Source organism: Microcaecilia unicolor, chromosome 6 (genome assembly GCF_901765095.1).
Source record: "Microcaecilia unicolor chromosome 6, aMicUni1.1, whole genome shotgun sequence".
Lineage (NCBI taxonomy): Eukaryota > Metazoa > Chordata > Amphibia > Gymnophiona > Siphonopidae > Microcaecilia > Microcaecilia unicolor.
The window spans coordinates 139,525,443-139,547,034 of NC_044036.1; positions in this window are offsets into that span (position 1 = coordinate 139,525,443).

Genomic DNA, 21,592 nt, shown 5'->3' on the forward strand with positions numbered 1-21,592 from the left:
TGGTGGTCCTGTTCACTACTATTGCCTTTCTGGATAGAGGTGGTGAAGGCAATGGTAAACATGACTGGAGAGTCCATGGTGTGTAGCCCGCAGGTGTGTTTGCTTGGAATACATAATGAAAGGGAATCCTGGGAACAGAGAAAAATGTTACGTTGGGGCCTAGCGGCGGCAAAGTGCCTTGTAGCCCGCAGGTGGAAAAATATAGATCCCCCTTCCATGGGCGAGTGGAAGGGTAAAGTTGAGCAACTCATAATGCTGGAGCGCCTTACGGCATACCGCAGAGATGGGGAGTTGCAGCGCCGGAGAGGATGGGCCCAGTTGAAAGAATGGGTGGCGAAAATAAAGACGGGATAGGATTGGGAGGGAGGGGTGGGGGGGGGCAGGGGGGGACGGGGGTAGGAAAGGAATGATTGGGATAGGCGGGGTAGGGGTGGTAGGGACTATTTATGCCAGTGCACTGCTTGGGGGGAGGGGTAGGGGAAAAGGGGGAAAAAGGGGGGGGGAGTTTTCCTCAAAGTATGATAACATAGATGGGGGTAGGTTGGTAATTCTAGTTTGTTACAGCTATAGTGATTGAGCTGTTGTGTAGTATCCGTTAATTGATTGGTATGTATAATCCGATTTGTTGGTTTATTGGGGAGATGTTATCCCTCCTATATGGTTGTACAAATGTTATCCTGCCTCTTCAATAAAAACATCTAAAGTTAAAAAAAAAAAAAAAAATCTGTTATACTATTTGGGATCTTGCCAGGTACTTGTGACCTGGACTGGCCACTGTTGGAAACAGGATACTGGGCTTGATGGGCCCAGTATGGCAGTGCATATGTTCTAAACTCCTTCAACGGATGTTCCTGAATCACACTTTTCCATGGCTCAGGCACTTTCTGAAAATAAAGCTAAGCTTGTCAGTCAGGTTATGTCATATTCTACATATAGGATGTAGAGACACGATATTTTTGAGCACCTCCATCAAACTCTCTATTCCATTGGTTGACACTGGGTCTGTAACAAAAATTATTTAAAGAGCTTTCAACCTTCATTGAATCACATTAATTTCCCCAGAATTAGTAGTCCGTCTTACAGCATCATGTTGCTATGCGACGTATGACTGAGCTTCCCCGTGGAGTCAGGTTACCATGGTGACACATGGACCTGCAGGTGCTCCACATTTCAATTAAATAGGAGCAGCTGCCAGAACAAGGCGACCACGGAAGGCAGTGACCACCTCTGCTCTGCTCTATTCAGCACCTGCAGAACAATGACTGGAAGTTGCGGGGTCGCCACTGGGCTGCAAAGCATTGATGACGTAGGTTGAGAAGACAGTGGTTGAGTTAGAAATGTCTCCGGTGGAGCAGCGGGGAGGGGTATTAGAGCAGTTTCAGGATTGGGAGGGCGAGGAGGAGGAGGATGATGTTGGCAAACAACGGAATGACGCCAGCAAAAACGGCAGAACCGCGGCCTAGTGCAGGTAGCAAAGAAAACGCAGGCAAGTCATTCTTGCCTCTTTACTATATGTGTGGGATATACTGGGTGACATGTGGAATACACATATATAATACTACAACTGGTGGTGAAGAATATGACATTGCCCCTTATTTTCAAAAGTCAGCTGTTTAACACTGTTCTGTTTCGACTACTAATTGGGTTTCTGCCAGGTACTTGTGACCTGGATTGGCCACTGTTGGAAGCAGGATACTGGGGCTAGATGGGCCATTGTTCTGACCCTGTATGGCTATTTTTATGATTGAAAATGGTGGCCAGGAGAGGAGCACATTAAAATGCAAACATTAGCTGGGGCATTGACTTGGGCACAGTCTAAAATCACAAAAAGGATTGAAATAACTATTGCCCCATCATCCTTACTTCCTTTAGACAATCAGATTTCCTATTTCTATTTCATATATATATATAGGCTTGTAGCCAGAATCCCAGCCCACAGATCTGCTCTCACAGATTTTTTAGATAATTTAATTATGAATGTACTCAATTTGCATATATATGAAAGATGATGTTGAAGCCGTAGTGATTGGTACTGTTGCTCACAAGCTTTGATCTTGTGCTAATTCAGCCTCTTTTGTAACTGCTAACATATATCTAATTTCAGGGTACCTATTTTTGAAATAGGTTTGAAGCAGAAGGGTTGCTGTTACTAGTCTGTATTCCCTGTGCTAAACAGATGTTTACAGCAGCTGTGCTTTTTTTTTTTCTTCCTGTTTTGCTAAAACTTTACATTTGCAGCCAGTAGGAGGATAAAGATAATAAAAAAAAGAAAAAGGTTTTGTCAACTGCACTTGCCTGGGTAGTGGGACATGTAGAACTTTGCAAATATTGTGTGAAGTAGAAGAGAACTGCCTGTAGCTCCTTCCACTCTGCTTGACTGTTCCTCCATGAATTTTCTTGTCTCTAGCTTTCAGTCTGACACTTTTGAACAGCAGATATCTGTCAAATGGGGGACATCAAGAGTGAGAGGTCTGTTCTTCAAGTCCAAAAATGAGGGGAGATATGATAGAGGTATATAAAATACTGAGTGGAGTGGAATGGGTAGACGCAAATCGCTTGTTTACTCTTTCCAAAACTACTAGGATTAGGGGATACACAATTAAGCTACAAAGTAGTAAATTTAAAACAAATCGGACAAAATATTTCTTCACTCAATGTGTAATTGAACTCTAGAACTTGTTGCCAGAGAATGTGGTAAAAGCAGTTTAGCAGGGTTTAAAAAAGGTTTGGATAGCTTAAAAGAAAAGTCCATAAACCATTATTAAAATGGACTTGGAAAAATCCACTGCTTATTTCTAGAACTAGCCGTTAAGCCCGTAACAACGGGCTAGTTTTTTGTTTTCCTATGGCCTCCCCCCATCCTCCAACCCTGCTCTCTCCCCTGCCCTCCCCCCATGTCCAGCAACCCTCCTCTCCCCCCTCCCATCCGCTCCATCCACCCTTTCCATCAACTGTTCTCTCCCCTACCCTCCATCCTCGGGCTCCCATCCACCGCAATTGTGACCTCCTGTGCCCTGCCGTCCCCGCCATTTCGCTGTCCTCCCCGGCGTCGCCCCCCCCCTCTTTCCGCCGTCATCGTGTCGTCAGTTCTCCATCACTGCATCTGTTTCCCTCAGTTCCGCCCCCTCCTTCCCTCCCTGCTCCCTCCTCCTCCGATTTCCACGTCCATGTCCAAGCCCTCCTCCCTATTGGGCTGTACTGCTGGTGGAGGCGGGGCTTGGACTTCTACACTCTCAGCTTTCCGACTACTGCACATTTGCAGGTGAGTCGGTCACTTGCCGTTTATATGTTTGATAAGCAGCATAAAATGTATTGTACTGTTTTGGGATCTTGCCAGGTACTTGTGACCTGGATTGGCCACTGTTTGAAACAGGATGCTGGGCTTGATGGACCTTCAGTCTGTCCAAGTATGGCAACACTTATGTACTTATGTAATGTTTACAAATGGATTTTTAAAATTTATTTTTATTAATGTGTTATTTTTATTTATTCATCCAATGCCAAAACTTTCTTTGAAGCTGCTACTAATGCTAAGAGCTCTCCAATGATACTCTAGAGTAGGAATGGATAACCATGGTCCTCAAGGGTCGACTTCCAACCTAGTTGGGTTTTCAAGATTTCCACAATGAATATGCATGAGATTTGTTTGCGTGTAATGCTTCCATTGTATGCAAATATATCTTATTTATTTATTTATTTGTTACATTTGTATCCCACATTTTCCCACCTATTTGTAGGCTCAATGTGGCTTACATAGTACCGGAGAAGCCTTTGCAGGCTCCGGTGTGAACAAATACAGGGTACCCTTCTCTGACATCTATATGCAGTTTATATTTCTCCAGAGATACAGGGCATCAAAGAAAAAATAATTCACTAACCATTCCAATTCACTCCCTCACTTCTGTTGCTACTGGACTAATTTATTTATTTGTTACATTTGTATCCCACATTTTCCCACCTATTTGCAGGCTCAATGTGGCTTACATAATGCCAATAATGTTAGATTTTATTGTGATTTTCATGCCTACTTACTAGAAACTAGGCTCTCGACAACTGCTCAATTTCACAGATACCCCAAATGGCCATAATTATGCATATTTATTATGCAAATCTTGAAAACCTGATTGGGTTGTGGCCCTTGAGGACAGTGGTTGTCCACCCCTGCCCTAGAGGAGAGGCTGCAAAAGGTGGCTGGATGTTTTTTTGGGGGGTTTTCCCGTAGCCCACAAATAAATATTCTGTTGCTCCATTCCTTTTGTTTCTGGATGCAATAAGCAATCCTTTCAACAGCAAGTTTGCATCTATTTGCATATAAATGAGTATATGCATAATTGCAATAACGATTCATTATGCATTCATGTTTTCATTATTTTTTCTTTCCATTGTTCTATTTAATAATTGCATGTATAATCAGGGATTTGGAAAGGGTTTAGTTTGCAAATATGCTGATGCCACTGATTGTAAAAAGTAGCTTTTTTTTCAGATTTAAAAGTCACCCTGTGTGAATGTGGTATGCAAAGAACTGATGCCAATAAGACTTTAATTTATGGTTGTGGATGTGGATCGGGCCTCAATCCCAGGCTCTACCTTTTATTTTCTATTTTATATCTTTGTAGCTTGGAATGATTGCAGTGTTCCTGAATGAACGGTTGTCTTTCCTATCAGTATAATGGAGTTCCTTTCTGATATATATCCTTAGATTGCAGACCACCCAGACCTGTACTTCAGACAAGGCAGTATAAAATATTTAAATAAACCATATCATATTTTCCATATGTAGGACATGTTTTACATTTGGGAAAACAGCTATTACAAAATAATGGGAGCAAATAATGGAGGTAAATATGCATGTGCCAGTGTGTGTGTGTGTGTGCTGATGAGCAATGCATAATTATTTATTTATTTATTGTATTTGTAGCCCACATTTTCCCACCTATTTGCAGGCTCAATGTGGCTTACATAGTAACCGTGATGGCGATCGCCAGTTCAGGTATAGCAGATACAGAGTGACAATGTAGAAGGTTCGTGTAGGATAAACAGATCAGGGAATAAGGAGGAAGGGTTGAGTTGTGATTATACAGATTATGGGGCCCTTTTACTAAGCCACGTAAGCGTCTACGTGTGCCAAAATGGAGTTACCACCCGGCTACCGCATGGCTCTTGCGTTAATTTCATTTTTTGGCGCGCATCTGATTTAACCGGCCGACGGACGCATGATTCAGACCCGCGCCAAGTGTCATTTGATGCACGTAGGTCATTACCGCCCAGTTAACACATGAGACATTACCGCTAAGTCAAAGGCTGGCGGTAAGGTTGCACATGCAACATGGATGCGCAGCAATTTTCATTTTGCCACACGTCCATTTTTGGCAAAAATTTAGAAAAGGCCTTTTTACAGGCGCGCTGAAAAATGGATCGGCGCACGCCCAAACCCCGCAAGCCATTTTTCAGTGCACCTTAGTAAAAGAACCCCTATGTGTAGGCATTCCTTGGAGCAGGTGTAAATTTTGTGCGAAAGCATCTGTGCACTATTGGTGATATTTCTAGTTACCTAAAGCCACATACTACTACTTATAATTTCTAAACGGCATAATCGAATAAACGGGCATAATCGAACGTCACCAGCGAAATAGTTTTCCAGCAATCTATTTTGGCGGCGGCACAACAGCTGGCCGGAACCGTATTATCAAAAAAGATGGCCGGCCATCTTTTTTTTCAATAATACGGTTTAGCCCAGCCAAATGCCAGAGTTCGCCGGGTTTGAGATTGCCAGTTTTGTTTTTTAGCGATAATGGAAAAAAATGCCGGCCATCTCAAAACCGGCAAAATCCAAGGCATTTGGTCATGGGAGGAGCCAGCATTTGTAGTGCACTGGTCCCCCTCACATGCCAGGACACCAACCGGGCACCCTAGGGGGCACTTCTAAAAATGTTTAAAAAATACATAAATAGCTCCCAGGTGCATAGCTCCCTTACCTTGGATGCTGAGCTCCCCAAATCCCCCCCAAACCCATTCCCCACAACTCTACACCATTACCATAGCCCTTATGGGTGAAGGGGGCACCTACATGTGGGTGCAGTAGGTTTTGGGGGAGTTTGGAGGGCTCAACACTTACCACCACAAGTGTAACAGGTAGGGGGGATGGACCTGGGTCTGCCTGCCTGAAGTGCACTGCACCCATTAAAAACTGCTCCAGGGACTTGCATACTGCTGTCAGGGAGCTGGGTATGAAATTTGAAGCTGGTAAAAAAAGGTTTTTATTTTTATTTTTTTAGTGTGGGAGGGGGTTGGTGACCACTGGGGGACTACAGGGAGGTCATCCCCCATTCCCTCCGGTGGTCATCTGGTCAGTTGGGGCACCTTTTTGAGGCTTGGTCGTGAAAATAAAAGCACCAAGTAAACCCGGCGAAATACTGATTAACGCCACTTTTTTTCCATTATTCGCGAAAGCCAGCCATCTGGTAGCCACGCCCATGCCCGCCCATATCCCGCCTTTGCTACGCCACCGACACACCCCAACGGGAAATCGGCGATGTTGTCAAAAAAGCCGCTTTCGATTATACCGATTTCGCCGCTTTTGAGAGATCGCCGACCATCTCCCGATTTATGTCGGAAAATGGCCGGCGATCACTTTCGAAAATAAGCCTGATAGTTGTCTATAGTACCTTTTATAAATAGGCATAAAATGTTTGCAGTTTTGAACACTTCTATAACCGCTGTTATAAAATTCCCCAACCATCCTCCACCCCACAGGGCTAGATAAATACATGTTTTTTTTCTATGGACAGAATGGAAGAATAACCTTAGTAAATTATTTTCTATATGCAAATTGTCCTATGTTTACATCAGTGCATAGGTAGGACTAAATGGGCACTGGGCAGAAAAATTAAGATGGGCCCCCCCAAAACACCATCTCTCCCAAGGTAGTGGGGACAGGGGAACGTAGAACCCCTTCAGAGCTCCAGTAAATGCACTCAGTACTCAGTAAAAAAAAAAAAAAAAAACACATTCCAGATATATATAGAAACCCTGTCATCATAATAGAAGCTGAAATGAAAGATACAGGGATACACATTTCCCAAAGCTGACATATTACAAGCACTCAATTCAGGAAAAAAAAAACTTAGAGCATTGCTTTGGCTCCAGTATCTCTCTCTCTCTCTCTCTCTCTCTCTCTCTTTCTTTCCAGTCTCCTGTCATATTTCTTCTCTATGTCCACTGTCCATCTTCCTTCTTCATCCCTTAATCTGACAAGAATCTCTCCTCTGTGTCCCAGTCATAAGAATGGCCATGCTGGGTCAGACCCATCTAGTCCAGTACCCTGCTTCTAACGGTGACCAATCCCAGGTCACAAGTACCTGGCAGAAACCTAATTAGTAGCAACATTCAATGCAATCAATCCCGGGGCATGTAGTGGCTTCCCCCAGGTCTGTCTCAATAACTATGGACTTTTCTTCCAAGAACTTGACCAAACCTTTTTTTAAACCCAGATACACTAACCGCTATTAGAACCCCAACCTCTTTAGCCTTTCCTCATATGGGAGGAGTTCCATCCCCTTTATCATTTTGGTCACTCTTCTTTGAACCTTTTCTAATTCTGCTATATCTTTCTTGAGATACAGAGACCAGAATTGAATGCAATACTCAAGGTGAGATAATTCATAGCATCCTGTTTGCTTTTTTGGCCACCGCCACACACAGAAGATTTCATCATATTGTCTCCAATGATGCCTAGGTCTTTTTCTTAAGTGCTGACTCCTAAGGTGGACCCCTAGGATCAGGTAACTATGATTCGGATTATTCTTCCCAATGTTCATCACTTTGCATTTGTCCACATTAAATTTCAGCTGCCATTTGGATGCTTAGTCTTTCAGTTTCTTAAGTTCCTGTAATTATAAATATGTTAAATAACACCAGTCCCAGTACAGATCCCTGTGGCACTCCACTATTTACCCTCCTCTATTGAGAAAAATGGCCATTTAACCCTAGCCTCTGCTTTCTGTCCAATAACCAATTCCTAATCCGCAGAAGGACATTGCCTCCTATCCTATAACTTTTTAATTTTCTCAGGAGTCTCTCATGAGGAACTTTGTCAAAAGCTTTCTGAAAATCCAGATACACTACATCAACTGGCTCACCGTTATCCATATGTTTATTTATGCCTTCAAAGAAATTAAGCAAATTGGTGAGGCAAGACCTCTTGGCTGAACTCTGTCCCATTAAACCATGTTTATGTGTTCCATAATTTTATTCTTTATAATAGTTTCCATTATTTTCCCCGGCACTGAAGTCAGGCTTACCGGTCTGTAATTTCCCAGATTACCCCTGGAACCCTTTTAAAAAATCAGTGTTACATTGGCCACCTTCCAATCTTCAGGTACTACGGATGAGTTTAATGATAGGTTACAGATCACTGACAATAGATCAGCAATTTCATTTTTTAGTTCTTTCAGTACCCTGAGGTGTATGCCATCATGTCCAGGTGATTTATCACTCTGTAACTTGTCAGTTTGGCTCAGTAAGTCTTCCAGGTTCACTGAGATTTTTCAGTTCCACCGCATCGTCACTCTTCAAAACTATTTTATCCTCCCCGTGTGTTCAGCATCTGCCCTTTCAGGGTCCTTATGTCTCCCCCTCCTCCCCACCTTTCGGCATCTCTCCTCTGTGCCCCGGTCTTACTTTGTCCAGCATCTCCTCTGTGTCCCTCTCCTTGTGTTCAGCATCATCACCTCTGTATTCCTGTCCTATTCTATTCTTCCTCTGTGCCCAACATCCTATCCCTGTTCCTCCCCATGTCCTGCTTCTTCCTCTCTCTTCACCACTGCCACTGCCCCTCTCCACCCCAGAGCTAGCATCTTTCACTTCTCTCACCCTCACCCCCCTCTCCCCATGATCTGGCATCCCTTTCCTCTGTCCATTGGTCGAGCATCTTACCCCTCCCCTTTTGTTCCAAGCCTTGCACTCTCCCTCCACACCCCATGTCCCACCAGTTCTATATTTCTCCCCCCCCCCCCCCCCCCGGTTCCACACAGGTCTAGAATATCTCCCATCCTGGCATGTCTCTCTAACCCCTTCCCCCCCCCCCCCTCCCACACACACACTTTGCAGTCCTCGAAAAGTCACACCAGTTGCATCGGCAATGGAAAAAAGGCTGCCTCCGGCCAGTCCTACCAGAGCCTGCCATGTCCCGCCCACAGGAAATTGCATCAGAGGAGGCAGAATTTAACAGAGGAAAAGCTCTGGGGAGAGGGCAGTTGGAAGAAGCCTGTTTCATTGCTGGTGGAACTAGCTGGAAGTAGCCTTTTTTTGTCAGTGCTGCTGCTCACAAGGAGAGGAAGGAAAGAGAAAGGGGACCAGAAACAGAGTCGCACACAATGGACTCCTGCAGGGAGAGGATGGGAGAGAGAGAGATGGTGGAAAGCAGGGACTGAGAACAGGAAGAGTTAGAGGGCACTATGACAACAGGTGCCCCTACCAGTGGGTGGCCCAGGGCTTTTTGGCAGGCTTGCTCAGTGGTAGTTACACCCCTGGTTTAAAATTTTCCATTAAGTTCGTAGTATTAATAAACATATATCTTTCATATATCATATGTAAAATGTATTACTTTTTGATTGATAGATGGCATGTGGTGTAAATAAAAATAAAATTGTATAGCCGTAAAATGAATTTCAAACTGAAGGAAAGATAGGGGATTATTTTAGAGAGCAGAGGGGAAGGAGCACCTTATGTTCCTTTGGCTACAGCACCATGAGATTTTTTCCCCCCTCCCTTGTTTATTCTAGTTTGAGCATTGCATGGACAGTGTTCACCACAAGCCACAGGCTACATAGAGTTCCCTTCTGGAACCTAGTGCACCCATACCTTGAGTCTGATCATGAATCTGTGACCTTGGGCGATAGCTGAGACATTCTATTCTCAAGCGTTGTGAATGAAATAATCTGTGTGAGATGTTTGTAAATCATCTACTTAAAGTGAATTGTGTTTAGAACTCTTTTGTTAGCCAAGAAGTGTCATGCAAAGCAGTCAGGCCCTTTTTCAGTTTTCCCAATGGCAATTTATATGAGAAGCAGCAAAACAGACTGGGAGTGTAAATGAAGAAAAATCCACAACCTTCAACACCTCTAAACTTATAAGAACTTGTCAATTTTGGAATCTAAGAAGAGGTTTAAGTTTATCAATTTCATATACCGCCTCTTTCGAAGCATGAATCGAGGCGCTTTACATACAGGTACTTGCACTGTCCCTGATGGGCTCACGATCTAATTGTATTTATATATTTAGAGAGGGTTGCACATTCTAAATAATTGTACAGTATTTTAAAATCTCTTATCTTCCTCTCTGGGTATTGATTCTTTTAACATTACAACTCATGGATTAGCTCAACATTTTTTTTTTTACATAGCGCTATAGAAATGCTAAATAGTAGTAGTAGTAGTACATGGCCTACTATCAGTGGTGTGCTGGTAAATGTTTAACAACAGGCTCTCTCACCGGTCCCCCTCTGCGCCCCCCCCCCCCCAAATTGCAGAGCTGGCTATAGCCGGGGAGAGAGCTTGGGGGGGGGGGGGGCAATGCATTACTCCAGGAAAAAAATGATCCCAGGTTCCAATCTAATTCATGTTTAATGTGCGATAAAATGCCATAAATAAGTACATAAATATAAACATTTAATGTTGAGCACCTGATTCTCAAAGTGAACATATTCCAAACACTATAATGAAAATAAAATGATTTTTTTCTACCTTTGTTGTCTGGTGACTGTTTTTCTGATCATGCTGGCCCAGTATCCGATTCTGCTGCTATCCGTCCTCTTAACTCCATTTCCAGGGCTTCCTTTCCATTTATTTCTTTCCTTTCCTCCTTTCTTCTTCATTTCTGGTCCTCAGCTTCTGCCTATTTTCTTCATCCATGTGCAGTTTTTCTCTTCCTTTCCCCTCATCTCATCTCCTTCCTCACTCTTCCCTCCCCTCCATCCATGTCCAGCATTTCTTCTCTCTCCCCTCCTCTCCCCTGCCCTCCATCCACCCATGTCCAGCGACCCTTCTCTCCCCCTGCCCTCCATCCATCCATGTCCAGTGACCCTTCTCTCCCCCTGCCCTGCATGCACCCATACCCAGTGACCCTCCTCTCTCCTGCCCTGCATGCACCCATACCCAGTGACCCTCCTGTCCCCTGCCCTCCATCTACCCATGTCCAGTGACCCTCCTGTCCCCTGCCCTGCATGCACCTATAGCCAGCGACCCTTCTCTCCCCTGCCCTGCATGCACCCATACCCAGTGACCCTCCTCTCCCCTGCCCTCCATCCACCCATGTCCAGTGACCCTCCTGTCCCCTGCCCTGCCCTGCATGCACCTATACCCAGCGACCCTTCTCTCCCCTCCCCTCCATCCACAAATGCCCAGCGACTCCCTTCTCTCCCGAGTTGTTCGGCAAATTCTCCTCCCTCCCTCTGGATCCGGTCCCAGTCCCTCATGTCAGCGACCTGACAAATTCTTCAGGGCAGGCAATCTTACCTGCCCGCTACAAGCGCTGACTCTCCCCCGCTGGCGCTGCAGGTTCGTGCTTCAAAATGGCCGCTGAGACTTACAAGGGCGGCCTCCAAGACTTCAGCAGAAGTCTCGCAAGGCCGCCTCTGGAAGTCTCGGCAGCCATTTTTAAAGTGCGAACCTGCAGTGCCAGCGGGGGAGAGTCAGCACTTGCAGCAGGCAGGCAAGACTGCCTGCCCCGAAGAATTCGTGAGGTCACTGACGTGAGGGACAGGGACCGGATCCGGAGGGAGGGAGGAGAGCCGGCTCGCGCGTTTCAACAACCGGCTCTTGCAAGCCAGTGCGAGCCGGCTCCAGCACACCACTGCCTACTATCTACAAATATCTCTAGAAATCCTTTACTGACACCAGAAAATACTCTTTGCTCATTTTTTCACATGCAAACACAGAAGTGGGTTCACTGTCTTGTTCATTTTCATCATTCAATTTCATATCTACTTTTGCTATCATAGAAACAATGAGATGCATTAAATTTACAACAGTGCCTCATGACCCCTTACCGCCTAAATTTATTAGGCTTGGGAGGATGCCATTGTCTGACCTCGTATTAAGGATGCTTCCATGAGTACCTCCTTGATCTCTGATTAATGCCTCTTTGCTAACCTTCTACTTGTATCTGAGATAGGTGAAAGTTTAGTCGCCAAACAGTAACAACTTCCTGGAAAAATACAATGTTTTTCATCCCAATCAATCTAGATTTCACAAGCTCCACAGCACAGAAACTACACTTCTTGGTCTAATCACATACATTCAGACTCATATTGATCAAGATAAGCTGGTTGTTGTTCTGTTATCACTGGATGTGTCTGTGGCCTTCAATTGGGTTACATGAGTACATAAGTATTGCCATACTGGGAAAGACCAAAGGTCCATCAAGCCCAGCATCCTGTTTCCAACAGTGGCCAATCCAGGTCACAAATACCTGGCAGAAACCCAAAGAGTAGCAACATTCCATGTAGAACCTCAAAGAGTAGCAAGATTCTAGAATTCTAAAGAATAACAAGATTCCATGCAGAATTTCAAAGTGTAGCAACATTTCACGTGGAACCCCAAAGAGTAGCAAGATTCTATCCAGAATCCCAAGACATAAGTACATAAGTATTGCCACACTGGGACAGACCAAAGGTCCATCAAGCCCAGCATCCTGTTTCCAACAGTGGCCAATCCAGATCACAAATACCTGGCAAGATCCCAAAAAAGTACAAAACATTTTATACTGCTTATCCCAGAAATAGTGGATTTTCCCCAAGTCCATTTAATAACGGTCTATGCCATCCAAACCTTTTTTTTTACACTCCGCTAAGCTAACCGCCTTTACCACATTCTCTGGCAAAGAATTCCAGAGTTTAATTACACGTTGAGTGAAGAAAAATTTTCTCCGATTCGTTTTAAATTTACTACAGATCACAATCTGTTACATCAGAGATTATAAGATTGGTGTACTGTGGAGAGAAGACCATACTAATCGTACACATTTACCTGTGGAGTTTCTCAAAGATCAATCTTAGCACCTATTTTGTTGAGCGTAGTTATGGCTCCCTTACTTAGTCTTATCCAATTGCTCAGCTTTGCTTATGCGTACAACATACAAATACTATGTACCGTTAAATCCAATAACTGTCGGGATACAGCTATCCTCAACTCAAAACTGGACATAATTGCAAACTGGCTTCTTACTAATAAGATGAAATTGAATCCTGAGAAAACCAAGGGTTTGATGTTTCTCAGAAAGGAGCATCCAACTTCTATAGCCCGCATTCACGTGCAGAATCACTAGGACTAGGGGGAATGCGATGAAACTACAGTGTAGTAAATTTAAAACAAATCGGATAAAATGTTTCTTCACCCGGGAGTCACGTGATGTGTTAGAGGGAGCAGGACGTGTGCTTCACTCTCTCTGAGGGAACTGGGCCCATTTATCTAAAAACTGACCCGTTTTCGAGCAAAACCCGCCATCTCTCCTGTGGGGCAGAGGAGACCTTATGGACAAGTTCTTAGAATCCTCCCCGAAACCCATGGCGAGCAGAAGCGCCAAGCGAGAGAAGGAAAAACCTCGCGTAGGCGATGAACCGGTAGATCGCAAAGGGCCGCCGAGCGGGAGTGCGGGATTCACAAAAGAACAACTAGCTCAACTTACCGCTGCAGTGGAAGCAGCTTTGGAGTCACGCTTGGATAAAATCCTAACTAAACTAGCTACATTTGAAGAAGGCCAACAGGATCTCACTCGCCGGGCAGGGGAGTTAGAGCAAAGGGTCTCGGACCTGGAGGACGCAACGGTAGCAGCTGCCCCGGAGTTGGAACAACTCAAATCAACGGTCGCTTCTCTCTCCTCAAAAATAGACGACTTAGAAAACCGGTCGCGACGATCAAACTTAAGACTCATTGGGATTCCGGAGTCAGTAGGAGACAAAATGCTTTTAGAGGCGTTGGAAAAATGGCTGAAAAGCGAATTCGCACTCTCCGACCATGCGGGGCCTCTAAGCCTGGAAAGGGCCCACAGAATTGGAAGGTTGCAAGAAGGCCGTGTGAGTCCGCGCACAGTGATCATCAAAATTCATAATTACCTTCACAAAATGGAAATCCTGAACGGCTACCGTATGAAACGCGAGACCACAAAATTCAACGGCAGTGCAGTTCGCATATATCAGGATTACTCCGCGGCATTACAAGAGAAACGAAAAGCTTTCACCCCCATGTGCAGCCGTCTTCACGACCTGAAGATTCAGTTTATGCTAGTATATCCAGCCGTTCTGAAAATCAAACAGAACGGACGCTGGCACTCTTTTACCTCAACATCAGCTGCCAGAGAATTTGTGGGGGGTCTCGACCGGCAAGGAAATAACAACCAGGAAGAGCCTCAGGAAAGATGAGCAGTGCGGACTCTACACTTAATGTACTGTAAGCTTGAAATTTCTGCTTGATAGGCTGTTATTTAACTATGTTTGAGTTCTAAGAGAAGGGTCTAATGTATTTGTCTATGGGGGCGCAGTTTCCTTAACATCTAGGTGACTCTATAGATGTGTGATCATAGGGGGTTGGGGGACAGGGAAGTGAGGGGAGGGGGGATTAGGGGAGAACAAAGTAGGGAGGGTGGGGGAGGGGAGCACATGGGGATCTGGGGAGGGGGGGAGGATTAAGTGGAAAGCACTTTGGATTTATATGAGTGTGGTGGGAGTGTGTGCGTGCCAAGATACCAGGGCGGTGCTAAAGAATGGGGTGTTTTGGTCTACTACTACTACTATTTAACATTTCTAGAGCGCTACAAAGTGTACGCAGCGCTGTACAAACACAGAAGAAAGACAGTCCCTGCTCAAAGAGCTTACAATCTAATAGACAAAAAGTAAAGCATTTAAATTTAAAATATTTCTCTGGGGAGGCCCCTGTTTTGCCTGGTGAATGGACCCCCCGGGGGGAGGGGCTGGCTCCCGGGGGTGGTCAAGACAATGGATCTGATAACTCAATTCTTGGATAGAGGCTAATTGGTTGATCACTCTCAGTTAAAGATACTATCCTGGAATGTTTCTGGGATCTCATCCCCGGTGAAAAGATACAAAATTTTGACTCAGCTGAGGCGTAGGGGCGCCACCATAGCATGTCTCCAAGAAACTAAACTCACGGATATAGAACATCAAAAACTCAAACAACAATGGGTAGGGGAGTGTTATTTTTCCTCTTCAGGAAGTAAGAAGAGCGGGGTGGCAATATTAATCAAAAAGGGACTCCCTTGCCAGACTAAATTAGTTTACAAAGACTCAGAGGGTCGCATAGTCCTACTTCGGCTCAATTACTGGGGGCAGGAATTTTATTTGTGTGGGATATATGGGCCCAATGATTATAGTCCCAGTTTCTTCCACACACTTATCTCCCTGGGCCTACAATACACTGATGCCCCCTGGATCTGGGCGGGGGATTTCAATCAGGCACTTGATCCTGCACTAGACAGATCTTCCCCCAGGGCGGTCCCGGGACTGGGGAGTGGGAAAGGTATGCCAGCCCTCTGTGACCAATTGCGTTTAGTGGACCCTTGGCGAGTGCATAACCCCACTGCTAGGGACTACACCCATCAATCCAAAGTCCATCAGACTTGGTCGAGGATCGATTATATATTGATATCCCAGGAGTGGTTTTTCAGGGTTAGGAAGGCCGAGATCGGCCCGATGTTAGTATCGGATCATACTATGATATGGTTGGTCCTGGACCTTTCTGGGGGCACGACTGGGGCCAGGTCTTGGCGCTTCCCCGCCTACCTTCATCAAGATAAACACTTCTTAGAACACTTACAGGCAAAATGGCAATTTTACATAGACACCAATGCTGCCTCTTGTGATTCGGCCATTACACTCTGGGAGGCTTCCAAGGCTGTCATGCGTGGAGAGGTGATTTCTTATCTAAGTGCCAGGACCAAGAGGTTGGCTGCTGGGGTACTACGTCTGGAAAGGGAGTATAAATTGGCAAAAAAGAGGCATATCTCACATCCCACCAGAGTGAACAAAGATAACATGGATGCAGCTTTGGTGGCCCTTAATTCACTCTTGTATGAGCAGGCTCAGTGACACTTGTCGATGGGCCGCTTAAAGTTCCAACGTTTTGGCAACAAGACGGGGAGACTGCTCGCAAGGGTAGCAAGGCTTAGTACACCGTCCCAGTTTATTCCCACGATAGTTAACCAGAGGGGGATTCGTGCTTCCACTCCACAGGGGATTCTGGAAGGGTTCCGTACTTATTTTGAGGACATGTATGCATCGGGTGACCGAGAAATGGGGCCCTTATCTTGGGATTATCTAGAGGAAGCGGGAATGCCGAAGCTGAGAACGACAGTACGGCAGGCATTGTCAGCCCCAATCCAGGGACTAGAGGTCCAGAAAGTTATTAAATCTTTGACACTGGGTTCTGCTCCGGGGATTGATGGGTTTTCAAATGAATATTTCAAACTCCTGGCACCCCAGTTATGTGGCCCCCTGGTAGCTTATTATGATGAGGTAACCGAGAGGGGTTTCTTTTCCAGGGGGGAGAACGAGGCCCTTATTACACTGATACCTAAACCTGGTAAACCGAAAGACCAAATAGAATCCTATAGACCCATCTCCCTACTAAACGTGGACATAAAGATTTTGGCCAGGGTTTTGGCAGACCGGTTGGCGGCCCACATTCCATCTTTGGTGGGGGAGCACCAGGTAGGGTTCGTGAGGGGTCGTCACGCAGTTACCCACGTACGGAAAGTGCTACTAGCAACGGCCTATGGCCAGGCCACTGGGGACCCCTTACTGTTGGTGAGTCTGGATGCAGCCAAGGCCTTTGATAAGGTCAACTGGGATTACCTATTCCAGGTCCTAGAATATATTGGAGTAGGGGGTTGGTTTATGGTTGCTCTAAGGACACTCTATAGGGACACCACGGCTCGGGTGTTGGTAAATGGGCTGCGCTCTGACCCCCTTGTGGTGGCAAGGGGTACTAGACAAGGGTGCCCCCTATCCCCAACATTGTTTCTACTGTATCTGGAGCCCCTCCTGCGCTCCATACTACGGGACCCAGATGTCAAAGGAGTGGTACTTCATGGGACAGAGATTAGAGTGCTGGCCTTTGCAGATTACCTTTTCTTGACTCTCACTCAGCCTGCTGTATCGGTCCCTCACCTCTTAGAAGTTATAGAGGAGTTTGGGTTTTTTTCCGGGCTTACATTAAATTTACAAAAATCACTAGCACTACCGGTACAGCGGGCGGTCAAGGAAGACTGGGTGGGAGATTTCCCATTCCAGTGGGCCGAGGGGGTGGTCCGCTACTTGGGTGTGTTTATCCCATCTGACTTAGCTCGTTTATACTCAGTGAACTTGGGGCCCCTGAGGGAAAATTTAATGGCTACCCTGCAGGGATGGCGGGAGTTACCGCTCTCTCTGCATGGTCGCATAGCTCTATTCAACATGATATTGTTTCCTAGGTGGACGTACACTTTGCAAATGCTCCCGCTTATGTTGGGTTATAAAGAGGACAAATGGCTTCAGAAGCAGCTTAACGGGTTCTTATGGAAGGGGAAGAGAGCACGCATTGGGATTCAAAAACTTATGAGGCCAAAGGAGAAGGGGGGATTGGGGCTGTTAGATTTGAAACTTCTTTCTATAGCAAGTTGTTTACGACACATATCAGACTGGTTTCGATCTACTGAATTTTTCTCATGTACAAGGATCGAAACCACGCTGATGGGACCCTTACACTTTTCGTATTGGCTACATGCACCCTCTGATCAGCTAACTCTACTGGGACCCTATAAATATATAATACTTCTCCTGCGCAGAACGTGGCAATGGCTCTGCAGGACACACAAGTGGAGCAACTTGGTGACGCCCCTACTGCCGATTCGGGGTAACCCGGCATTTCCGGAGGGAGAATCTTCCCGCTTGTTGAGGAGATGGGCTGTCCGGGGGATCCATTATCTGTTCCAGGTAGTGACAGAGCAGGGGACCATTAAACCCTTTCAGGCTTTATGCGAGGAATTTGCTCTTGAACAAGGTGACATCTTTGCTTATTTTCAAATGAAACACTATATTCAGTCCCTGCCTGCAGATTCCCTGAGGCAGGGAGTTTGGGAGAGACAAGATGAGTTACTGGACTTGGAGGCACAACATAGAACTTGATTGAAATACTTTCACAGCTGCCTACGAGACTCTCTAGAACCACTCGATACCACTCCTATTTGTGATTTATGGAGCCAGGAATTAAAGTGACGAGTGGAGTCGCAACAAGCAACGAACTGCCTAAAATCTATTCATAAAGTGACTGCGAATGCAGCCTGGTGGGAATTGAACTATAAATTTATTCTTCGACTGCACATTTCGCCTCATAGGGCCTTTAGAGCATCTCTGAGAGAGACTGATGATTGTCCCAAGTGTGCCATGGGGGGGGGGGGGGGCCTCCCTGGGCCACATGTTCTGGCATTGTTGCGTAGTATCAGCATTCTGGCTGGCCCTGGGTCAACAGATCTCGGCTATGTGGAAGGTGCGTTGGAAACCCACTCCTGGACAATTATTTGATATCTTCCTGATAAGAGGGCATAAGCCGGAAGGACTGCAGGCCTTTTTGAAGAGATCAGTGCTGATGGGGAAAAGAACTATTTTGCAGCTGTGGCTTAGTCGGGAGGCCCCCTGCACACTACACTGGCGATGGGCAATGATGCAGTGCTGCTCGTTAGAAAGACGAGGGATCAATGATTTGGCGTCCACCAGAGGAGACCAATTTTGTAAAATCTGGTCGCCGTTCTGGGACACGCTCACTCCCATTGCAAAAAGTAGAATATTGAATTGTTGAGGGAGGGGGGAGGGGAGATTAGGGTTTAGGGGAGCGGGGCGGATATGGGGGGGGGGGGGTTAAAATTAAAATATGTACGTTTGGCATTCCCTTATTCTAGAACTGTGAACGTTTGAGTTTTGTAATTAGTCTGTTGGCTTTGATGTTTATGTATGCTCAATGTTGTGCCAATAAACAGATATATAAAAAAAAAAAAAAAAAATGTTTCTTCACCCAACGCATAATTAAACTCTGGAATTTGTTGCCAGAGAACGTGGTGAAGGCAGTTATCTTGGCAGAGTTTAAAAAGGGGTTAGATGGTTTCCTAAAGGACAAGTCCATAAACCACTACTAAATGGACTTGGGAAAAATCCACAATTCCAGGAATAACATGTATAGAATGTTTGTACGTTTGGGAAGCTTGCCAAGTGCTCTTGGCCTGGATTGGCCGCTGTCGTGGACAGGATGTTGGGCTCGATGGACCCTTGGTCTTTTCCCAGTGTGGCATTACTTATGTACTTATGTAAAGCACATAGATTTAGAAAGTTACATAACCTATAGAACTTTGTAAGTGTAAGAGCCCTGTTTACTAAGCCATGCTGCAGACATGCTGTTTGTAGCGCAAACTAAAAATTGGCACGCTAACACTAGAGACACCCATAGGAATATATGGGTGTCTCTAGAGTTAGCCCTCATATATTCCTGTTTAGCAAAAAAAAAAAAAAAAACGCTAGCACGCATTAGTAAACGGCCATAAGTGCTTCGAAAATATGCCTCCGAGTAACTTTGCAAATCTATATGCTTTGAAAATGAACACCATAGTGGGTTCACCAGTCTCCGTTGTTTGTGCACAGAAAATTTTAGGTATATTTCTTGATGATGTATCTTTCATATCACACATTTCTCCATTTATCTAGGAAATGTTTCTTCAAGCTGAAAATAATTGTTCAGGTCAGCTCTTTGTTTTCACAGGAGGTGTGAGGAATACTGGTACGTTCATTCTTACTAATTTAGACTACAAGCATTATTTGAAGGTTTTCAAATCGCAGTCATAGGGTGTCTACAGCTTTTTCAAAATAAGGCTGTCAAGCTGATTTGAGAAACTAAGAAATGGAATCATGTAACACCATTAGTAAAAGAATGTTGTTTTCCCTTTTCTCATAGTATTACCTTCAACACCTTGACACTTGTCCATAAAATATACTACACAGGTATTTCATACTCTATCTTTCACCTCAAGAATTAAGATCAACTCAGCAGAATCCTCTTACCATACCCTTCTTCCATCATTATTTGTCTTAACACAGTTCACAGCTCAGTCTTTAGCACAGTAGGTCCCTCTCTGGAACACTTTGCCCTCCCACTTATGCTTAAAAAGATGTTTCCAACCTTTTAAGAAAGGGCTCAAAACATTCTTATTCTTGGATGCTTTTGGTAATCAATTTATTGTAGGATAGTTAATCCAAATGATCTTTCACCCACTGCTGGGCAACTCAGGGTGCAAAGTCAGCTGAGGCTGAAGAGATACAACTCACTGACCAATCATTAAATTATAACTTCTTATTTCTTCTTTTTTTTCCTGTATTTTATTACCTGTTTATAGAATTTTAGTTTTGTAAACCACTATGAATTGGTAGTATATCACAGTCTGGAATACCTGGAAATAAGTCCTGTCGTAGAGAAGAGCCAGAGTTTTTTTTTTGCCAGTGAACACCAGACTCTCTCCTCCTGTTCTCTGTTTCCGTGGTCTTTTACCGTCTTTACACTATTATTTCTTATCTCTCATTCCCTGTACTTTTCTGTCTCAGTGGCTCTTCCACTTCTCTTCCTTTCTCAATCATTAGAAATAAAACAAAATAAAACATGAAAAAGAAAATAAGATGATACCTTTTTTATTGGACATAACTTAGTACATTTCTTGATTAGCTTTCGAAGGTTGCCCTTCTTCCTCAGATTGGAAATAAGCAAATCTTGGTAGATGACAGTATATGTAAGTGAGACATCAAAGCATTTCAGTGACAATCTAACAGGGTGGGGTGGAGGTGGATGGGTGAGACAGGGGGATATGCATGGAGACAGGAGAGTGTCAAACAAAGCAGTGCAATTTACAATTTTATGGCTTATAATGGGGCTAGAAAGCCCAGATCTCTGTTAAGTCCTGTCTGGTGGGTGTCAAAATATTTAATCATTCTGACTTCAAAGGTCTTACGTTCCTGTATTGTTTTAAAGTTACCTTTCAGGATTCTGACCATAAAATCACTAGTACAGTGTTCTGTTTTTGTAAAATGTTGTCCCACCGGCGTGGCATCCTGGCTGGCAATGGCATTTTTCATGTGATGTCTGTGTAGGTTAAATCTTGTTTTTATCATCTGGCTTGTTTCTCCAACATAACATCCTTGGTCACATTTTTTACACTGGATGATGTATACCACATTGGAAGATGAGCATGTGAAGGGTTCCTTTATGTTGAATATTTTTCCTTTGTGAATGACTGTGGGGTCCTGTGAGATGTTTTGGCATAGTTTGCAGCTGGATATATTGCAAGGATGTGTGCCATTCTCTTCTTTTTGAGTCTGTGTTGGGAGCTTACTTCTAATTAGCTTGTGTTTTAAATTGGGTGGCTGTCTGAAAGCTAGTACTGGTGGGGATGGGAATATCTCTTTCAGTAATTCATCCTCTTGGAGTAGAGGCTGTAGATCTTTTATGATTCTTCTTAATTTTTCCAGTTCTGGGTTGTATGTCACTATAAGGGGGATTCTGTCTGTGGC